The sequence below is a fragment of the Nelumbo lutea genome, chromosome 1 (assembly GCF_056320005.1).
Source record: "Nelumbo lutea isolate HS-2025 chromosome 1, American lotus-T2T, whole genome shotgun sequence".
Classification (NCBI taxonomy): Eukaryota; Viridiplantae; Streptophyta; class Magnoliopsida; order Proteales; family Nelumbonaceae; genus Nelumbo; species Nelumbo lutea.
This window is the reverse complement of record NC_142684.1, coordinates 153,819,621-153,829,049: the sequence shown is the minus strand read 5'-3', so window position 1 is coordinate 153,829,049 and position 9,429 is coordinate 153,819,621. Positions and strand designations below refer to the sequence as shown.

Below are 9,429 nucleotides of genomic sequence, written 5' to 3'. Positions count from 1 at the left end.
GTCAGGACACGGCATTCCACCATATCTAAAGTATATTTAAGAGAAAAGAAAATGCAAGTTGATGTTGAACATCAGCATCTCATGACTTCGTCTTTTCTACAAACATCTTGATACTTTCTACTTTTAATATTTAATGTGGTATTACAGACACGTTATAAAGTTGATCAGCTTCAAGTCTTTAACACTTTGGATGTATATTTCAAAGAAGAAAAAAGATGGTACAAACGCTTTAATCAGTATCCAAGGCCTGTATTTGTGATAAAGCAAATTCAATAAAAAAAAAGGATGAATTACAGAGAGCATTATAGCAGCAACCAAGAAAGATCAAACGCTAAAGATCTCTAACCCTAACCCAAAATGGAAGACCAAAGCAGCTTAGAAAACGCTTGCAAATCAAGCTTCGATCTCTAACCTTGAATCTTTAATGGAACCCATGGAGATGTCGATCTCTATCAAGTTTTCTTCTTCATAGATATCATTGATCTCTGCTAGGAGCTCCATTAGGCCCTGTTGTCGGAAAACTGACTCCGGCAAGAATTCTGGCAAATTAAACGTCTGTCTCAACTTCGGTTCTTCTTTCGGGCCAACATAATGGCCGTCAGGGAGCTCAATCTCAATAAGACTATCATCGTCTGAAATCGAATCATCAGAGCATCCCGGAATCTGTCCCATGTTGCTGGGAGACGACCAGTCAACCTCTGACTCTCCACTCGTGGATGAGTGATCTATGCTTTCACTCTCCAACAGAAAATCCGGCGACCGGATGACATGGTCATGAAGCTCAGCCATTCCGCTCCAATCCTGGGTTTCTATTTCTTGCGGAACAACCTTGATTTCTTGGTGTCGTTCTGGTAGCACATCCTCTCTTCCCTCCTGGTTTTCCCCGTCAGAGCTAAGAACCTCATTTTTCACTGGGCTCTCCACAAATACCGATTTTTGCTTTGTGAAAGGGAAGACGAGCGTGGATAAAATCAAAAGGATAAAAGTAAGAAGCATTGAAGTAATACCAGAACTTAAAACACCAGAAAGGATAAAAAATACGAGAACTGTAACGCGGACGAGAGGGTGAGTGAAGATGCACAAAGGGGAAGTAGTTCGGTTATGGATTAATTTTGTCATTGTCATTGGAAAAAAAATCACCCAGATTCACTTAAAGAGGGGAAGAAATTAATGAACACCTTCTGTTGGACTAGGAGAGGAGATCTGAAACAAGAATAACTGGTTGCCGAAAAGATGCAAAAATCCCCATCACATAGGTGAAGAGAGAGGAAGAGATAAGCAAACCATTTCTGTCAAACCTCTTTATTTCTTGCTCAGATATTATGAAAATGACTACTGGGAAGGAAAAGAGGCCATATTGTCACCCCCAAATAGCTGAAAAGATAGGAAGAGAAGAAAACAAATTTCACTTTCACCTGTTATCAAATATCACGAATATAAGACAGCGAAATAACAGGGTGAGTTTCTGTTGGATTAGGAAACTAAACTGCAAGCGAGACTAATGGGTATCTGAAAAAAAGAAAAAGGAGAGAGACAGAGAAGGAAAGCTGACGAATCGTTTCAGAGATGCAATTTCAGTAACAATCTCTTTGCTACTCATGTAAAGCAAACAAAGCTAAAAGACAGAATGTGAAGGGAAAAGGATACCGACGGATTTTCGTCGAATTCTAAGCAGATAATGGGTATCTGAAGGAACGTGAATAGCAGAAAGCGGTTCTAAACCCTCAATCCTTTTACCCCCAAAGAACCTCCAATAGAAGCCGCTTTTCTTACACAAGTATGATATCAAAGGAAGCAAATGCAAGAGAGTAGAAGCTATATGGGTTTTGAGCCTTCTGTTGTTTTGTAAAAGAAGCAGCCTGTCAAAGAAAAGAACGAGAACCACAGATCAACAGATGTCATCAATGAGTATAAGCATCAACAATAAGAAGAAAAAAAATGGATTTACATCTCAGAAGAGGTCTTTTCTTGGATATTCGGGGGGACAGATGTAACTGACCTGGCTTCAAAAAGGAAGTAAGTTGAGGTCTGAACTAAAATTACCGGGCTATTTTTCCATACACAGTTCCCCTTGCTCTTAAAAAACCGGATTTTTGTTTTGTTCAAAGCCAATCAGGGTTTTTCTCTGCAACTGATTGCCTTGAAAAACCCAAACCTTGGTTTTCTTGTATCAGTATGCAGCCTCGCAGCTTAGAAATCGGAGAAGCCATGTGCAAACGTCTGAGCTCACCACATGGCACTTTCCCTCCAAATTGCATGAAAAATCCATCAACGGGAAAGATTATTTTCTTTGAATCTGCAACTCCAAGAAAACCATCATCTTCACTCTCGGCGAGCTTCGACAAGGATGGGTATAAGACCCATCATCCACAAAGCCATTTATTTTACCCATTTTCTGCAACTCAATGCAAATCCATTAACGGAAATGTGTTTTCCTTTAAAGGAAGGGTTCCTCTACTTCTGAAGCTCTTCAAAAGGCCATGTAATTTTTTTTCTTCATCAACCAAAGCAATCTTTAGATATAGGTGAGGTTTGCAATATGTATTTATTTCCTGCTATTACCCCAAGTTGGTAGAAATCTTCGGATTGTCGACTCCTTTTTGCAAGGTTACTGAAACGAATCAACAAGAAAGAAATTTTCTGCAACCTTCCAGTATATCAAACAAAACCCTTTAGCGGAAACCAGCAAATTAATTATGTCGACCTTTCCTGCACCTCTATCAACAGGGCAGACGCAGAACTATTAATTCTGACCCATTTTCTGCACCTAACATAAAACCAGTCAAGCGTTAGTAAGTTTGAATCCATTTATTTCCTCTGAAGGTCTTGTCATATTTAATGGTAACAACTATAACTCCTCGAGATCATTTTAGCACTGATCTCAGAGATCTATTTCTTTCTTCCTATAAAGCAAGCAGAAACGAGAGATGGAGGGAGATCGGGAAGAGGAGGAACAACAGCAATTTCTCATACCTTGCAATTGCATGTAAAATATGATTAGAGAAATCGAAAGGTTGGGCTGTAAATCTCGGCACATCCAAACAGTTGCGCTTTGTGGCAAGGGTTGGAATCATCGTTCAGACAAAGCTGTTAGTATCACTCGTTCACGAGTTCTAATCATCTACAGTTCTATTCGTAATTAAATTACTGGGCCAACCACTGACCCAAGCATTTAGCTCCCGTGGCACATCATGATTGGCTGAATATCGTCTGGCTTCCCGTTTCCGTATAAGATTCGGGCACACTGAAATTTGAAGGGGGTGCCTGAAACGAGAAAGAGTAAAAGACGTGGCCACATCCAAGTGGTCACGTCTGATTTGATGGACAATAACAAAAGTAAACTGGCCACATCGTTGTTGCACGTGGCAAACAATGAATACTCTAACTACTGCATCAGTGTAGCAATAGGCTACACTGGCCAATCAAAACATGCCAAATAATTCCATTGTTTGGTATAGTTGCGTTTTTTTCTTGCCACGGCTTCTTTTGAAGAGAAACTTTTGGACTGCCTGGGCTGCCAATTGGTCTCTCCACGCATAACACGTCGGTTCACTCAGCAATGAGCCTATTATGGGTATCGAGGCTTTGGTGGTGCGAAGGGTGATTTTGAAAGCAACATTCTTGTCGTCTTTTATATAAGCTTTACTTACTGAAGACGGGATCTGCTCTTCACACAGGGCGCCTCACTCGCGCCTCACACACACACACACACTCATACTATATATTATTAGGAATATCTCTTGTACTTATAAATTATTATTTACGAGAAATGTTTTCAATACACATTGGATGTGTATGTGAGGAGACCCGATCTACTCTTCACACCTAGTGCCTCACACGCATATCCTACCATGAATTGGAAACATCTCGGGTGCTTATTAATCATTATTGACGGAAGATGTTCCCAATGCACGGTGTATGTGCCTGTGAAACACCCATTTGTGAGGAATACATCTCGCTTTGCATGTGAGGCGCCCCGAGTGAGGAGCAGATCTCATTCCTTACTTTTTCAAATTAATGGCAGAAGAGTTTTCTTTGTCATCATATCCATGCATCCAACTTTGCCTATTTTTTAAGATACTAAGGAAAAAACCCTAAACCGTACATCAAAAATACGTGGCAGTCTGGACGATCCCGATTCTGTGTAACAATGAGTACACGTCCCAATTACAAATAACCATTGCAGACTTGCAGTGATTTAAACCGTTAGAAGATGTACCAATGGCTGGCGTGTTTATTTGCCATTGGGAGGTATGTTATGGCCCTTAAATAGGATCTTGTCACGGGTCGGTCCACAGGGAAAACCTCCCGTTTTCCTTTGTTCCTCCCATTTCTTGTAGAACCTATCTTGGCTTCCTAAGGGTGATTTGTCCAAGAGATCACCTAACTCTCCTTTTACTCTCTTTCTTGACTTAAATTCGATATTTTCATTCAATAATGGTGTCTCCTTAAATAGGAGATTACAAGAGTCCTAGTCCTAGGGAGTCTCATTGCTGAATAGGGAGACTTCCAACTCTATCTTGATAAGATAAGATAAGTTAATCCTAATCTGATAAGATAAGATAATCTAACCAACTAATAAGATAAGATAAGAACAATAAGATAAGAACAAGTAATCTAATCTAGATAAGTCTGCTGCTGCTGAACTGGGTAGGATGAGAACCTTGAATCATTGCTGCTACTGTCGGCGATGATGATACTTATTCCCGAGGAATGCGTCCATAAAATTACTCCATTCTTGGTCTTTGAGCTTCCCCTCAAGCTTGAATTCAGGATGGGTGTCTTGAAACACAATCAAAGGAATCCTGGATGGGTGGAATGACTTTGCCCTCCCGGATTGGGTTTCAATGAAGAGGGTTCATCCTCATCTTCCTCTTGTTTTACCAGGAGGCAGAAAAGTTTCTTGCACTTGTGCCCTGTTGAGTAGAGTTCATCGCAATTAAAACATTGTGCCCTCATCCTGCGTGCCGCCATCTCAGCTTTGGACAAATGCTTAATAGGGGGTGCAACGACGCCGCTCCCCACATTGGATGCTAATCTGGAATTGTTGCTCGTCTGTGGCTTTCGTTCTTGGCTAGTTGCTGAATATGGAGCCATTTCGAGTGGTTCCGGGGATGCCCATGCTAATGGAGCCCGCCCCATACTGAAGGTCCCGCGACTGAGTTGTACCTTGCGTTCGAAGGCACGAGCTATATTCATGGTTGTGACCAGGTTGGGAGGGTGTTGCATCTCCACGTCCACCCTTAGGGGTTCTGCTAACCCCCCGGTGAACATATCTACTTGTTGATCTAGTCGTACCGAGGCTGCCCTGGAAAGGAGGGTCTGGAATTGGCGCTGGTATTCAGCCACTGTTCTCGTCTATTTGAGGTTGATCAGTTCACCCAATGGGTTGCTCGTCAATGGGGGCCCAAACCTGAGGAGGCAGTAAGATTTGAATTGGGTCCAACTGAGCCCGGATTACTCCTGCTCCAATTTATAAAACCAGAGTTGCGCCTCCTCCGTCATGTGGAATGCAGCCAAGCTTACCTTGTCGTTGTCCCCTGTCTGTTGGTTGCGGAAGAATTGCTCGCATCTGTACAGCCATCCCAAAGGATCTCCGACGCCGATGTATGAAGGGAACTCCAGCCTGCTGTACCTGGGAATGACCTGCTGTTTGCCGGACGACTCCGTCAAGTCTGGTCGATGGCTGTTTATGGTTATAGCCCCTTTTGGATTCCTCTCCTTGTTAGAGAAATACGATTCTAGCAAGCGTCGCAGCTCCCGGACATCGTCTTTGACCTCACGAACCTCCATGCTGGTTTCCACGAGCATATGCTCCAGTTCGTGGACCCTGGATGATAGTTGCTCCAGATCTCCCATGACGGTAGGCTCTGATACCAAATTGTTATGGGCCAGGGAATAGGATCTCATCACGGGTCGGTCCATAGGGAAAATTTCCTGTTTTCCCTTGTTCCTCCCATTTCTTGCAGAACCTATCTTGGCTTCCTAAGGGTGATTTGTCCAAGAGATCACCTAACTCTCCTTTTACTCTCTTTCTTGACTAAAATTTGATATTCTCATTCAATAATGGTGTCTCCTTAAATAGGAGATTACAAGAGTCCTAGTCCTAGGGAGTCTCATTGCTGAATAGGGAGACTTCCAACTCTATCTTGATAAGATAAGATAAGTTAATCCTAATCTGATAAGATAAGATAATCTAATCAACTAATAAGATAAGATAAAAACAAGTAATCTAATCTAGATAAGTCTGCTGCTACCGAACTGGGTAGGATGAGAACCTTGAATCACTACTGCTGTTGTTGACGACGATGATACTTCTTCCCAAGGAATGCATCCATAACAAGGTACAACCATCATTTACACATGTTGTTTGTAGGAGACTATGAGCTGCTTGACAAAATAGTAGAAGAAATATATATAAAAGAAGAAATGCCATATATTTTGAAATATTTCTATTATTAATAGATTTTTACCATCTACTTAGGCTCCGTTTGGTTTGTGGAAAGATTTGGGTGGGATGGGAAAATATAAAATGGGATGGGATGGGAAAGTATACAAATTTAATTTTTTTGTGTTTGGTATATTGGGACGGGAAATTACTATTCACATTCCTTTTTCGTTTGTCCTTCCTCATGAACTTCACGAATAGGGGTACGAGAACTTCATGAACAGAGGCGACTCTCACCAGGAGCTTCGTCGACTCTTGCCAGAAGCTTCGCCGACGATGAAGACGATTCGCTAGGAGCTTCATGAACTGAGGTGACTCTCGCCTGAGCTTCACCAGGAACTTCATGAACAGAGGCAATAGATTGACGAGAAGGGTTTCCTTGTTCGAGTCTGAGAGATTAAGGAAATTGGTTACCAGTATTCTTCCTTGATTTCTTTTATAGGTTGCATTGAAGCTCCATCTCAACAGATTTGTGGACTCTGAAAGGGGCGAATTTTGAAGTCATAAATTTTGAGTTTTCATTCTTCTTCGTCTTCGTAGACATCGAGAACCGAATAAGGGCTACTCTACAAGCTTGAACAAAGGCGATTCCCATTGAGCTCGTCATAGTCTGAAGAGGAAGAAGAGAGAAGATGGTGAGGGAGAAGAGAGAAGAGGAAGACATAGTCGCACTAAGAAAGGGAGATAGGGACAGAGAGAAGAGGAAGACAAACCCAGGGATAGAGACAGATGTTTGTTCGTCGTCGCTGAGAAAGGGAGAAAGTGAGGAAGATGGAGTCACACTGTTTCTCTCCTTCCTCTTCATTGTCGCTAGTTCGCTTTTCTTGGCCTTCCCTCCTCTGTTCATCATGATGGTAAGTGGTAATAGTGATTTCCTAGTTTTTCCATCGGGGTTGTGTTGTTTTGGTGCGATCCAGATTCCATGGTTTTGGGATCTGCCATCCTACGTCTTTCCCATTCCATCATTCTTTTTCCCTTTTTCTTATCCCCATCCCACAAACCAAATAGAGCCTTAAGGAAAGACTTCATAATTCGATCATACAGGTCTATATCAAGGGGGATGCCTTTCAATTTAAGGTATTTCGAATCGATGATACAATTAGATAATCTGTCTTCCGGATAAGGCCGAGGTGGAAGGATGAAGTCGCGCATCGAGATCTGCAGCAAGAAAAAAGGTCAGAGGCTCAAGGAGTTGTTCCTCGGGTAGGTATTCCAACGCTCAAGTTAGTAGGATCGAGAAGGATGTAGCCGGGCTGAGAAGTTTGAAACACCGTTGGTCCGGGCCAAAAAGATAGTGCAAAGAGGTATTCAAAGAGTGCAGTTCCAAAAGGTCCCTTACCTCAAGCGGGGAATACCTATTTATAGTTGGGTGTTTGTGTTCCAGATGGATAGAGGTCCTGGGGTTGTCAAGATGAGGGTGTTCGTCGAGGTCTTCGAGAGGTTTCATTTTCCCCGGCGGAGTTCACTTCCTTGTCCATGTGGGACACTCCTTTTTAGTTGTTCTCTTTCATTACGCGTGGCACCAACGTGGCCTGAGAGGGGAGCGGACATAGAGATAGCTACATAACATCCTTGGCCAGCTCACCCATCACCCAAATACCACTCTCCCAGTTCCGAAGTCGAGGAGTGTAGTGCCTAGTTGCGGCTAGGGGTTCAACGCTCGTGCCATTTTCGAGTTGATTGGCTCAGGGTAAGACTAGTTTGCTGGGCAGATAGGCTGGTTCAACGCTCGTGCCATTTTCGTTACAGGTTTGTAGACGTGTCGTTTCATCTTCTCGAGGTCACATGCATGCAAAGTGTAACGTCGAATCGGTGTCATTGATTTGAGCAGATCTGGACCGTTGGTCCTCCCTATAAAAGAGGAGGTGGTGAGCCATTTTACTTTGTCATTTTAAGTGAGTGATCATAGGAGCTCAACGAAAGTTAGTCCTCAATTGGTGCTTCAGGTGTCTTGCGGTATAGCTCTTTGGCAAGATGTCTTCATCTTCCTCCTCATCTTCTTGTTCTTCCTCTTTGTCTAGCTCTTGCATGTCAAGTAGTGAGTCCAAGTTGGGGTCTCATCCCGAGGCCACCGCACTCATGGCCTGCGAGACCGATGCCTATGGGGCCAAGGTTGTTGGGCCTGAGGGTGAGGGTGTTGCGGCGGAGGAAGTGGACATTATGTCATAGGAGGGGCTTTGTGCTCCTACGCGGTTCGACAGTCACTTCGCATCTTTGCCTTGTAGGTTGACACCCAGAGACATGGCCCGAATTAGGGCCCTTACTACATTCTCAAGGAGTACGAGTTGAGGTGCCCCAACATCGGTGAGAGGGATACCTCAGCTTAACCAGGGGAACTTTGCATCTATGAGCATCAGTGAGAGGTGCCCCAGCATTGGTAAGAGGGATACCTCTGCTTGACCGAGGTCTTTGGTTTTGTGGCCTCAGTCTTACGCTGGGTGAGGTCTTTGGCTATGATTCTCGTCGGTCGAGGTCTTTGGCTTAGTGGTCGAGGTCTTTGGCTTTGTGGCCTCGATCTTATGCTGGTCGAGGTCTTTGGCTCTAACTTTTGTCTGTCAAGGTCTTTGGCTTAGTGGCTTTATTCTTATGTTGGCCGAGGTGCTTCCAAGCTCTCAACGTTGCCAGGGAGCTCAGTGGCACCAGGTCTTGGAGAGCTTTACCCTCTTTGACTTGGCTAGCTATGGTCCTCGATTAGTTCTACTTCGACCGCTAGTCGGGAGGGTGCGTGGAGTTCGATGGTCGTCCTCTTACCATTATGTGGCAGGGACATCGTTCCCGTGGTGCTCGTCGGGGGCTTGTTCTGGCCTCGACTGTCTGTGGTTTGTTGGGTCATTCATGTGATGGTTGTCGCGCTTTGGCCATTATAGGTCGGCTGGGTTTTTGATGAGGTTATCGTAGCGCTGCATCCATTGATCAGCACGGAGTTCGGTCAGACTGTATGTAGGCATTTGGTTGTTTGTGTTTGAAGAAAATTCTTTATT

At 43.6% G+C, this 9,429-nt stretch overlaps 1 long non-coding RNA gene across 1 annotated transcript; it reads right to left on the bottom strand.

Annotated features, from left to right (window-relative positions):
* Positions 1 to 252: 252 nt before the first annotated feature.
* LOC148878501 (uncharacterized) lies at positions 253 to 3,115 on the bottom strand. Its single transcript, XR_016102463.1, has 3 exons — positions 2,974 to 3,115; positions 1,949 to 2,767; positions 253 to 1,859 (listed from the first exon to the last, which is right to left on the bottom strand). It is a non-coding gene; the product is annotated as an uncharacterized LOC148878501 (long non-coding RNA).
* Between the last annotated feature and the right edge of the window lie 6,314 nt (positions 3,116 to 9,429).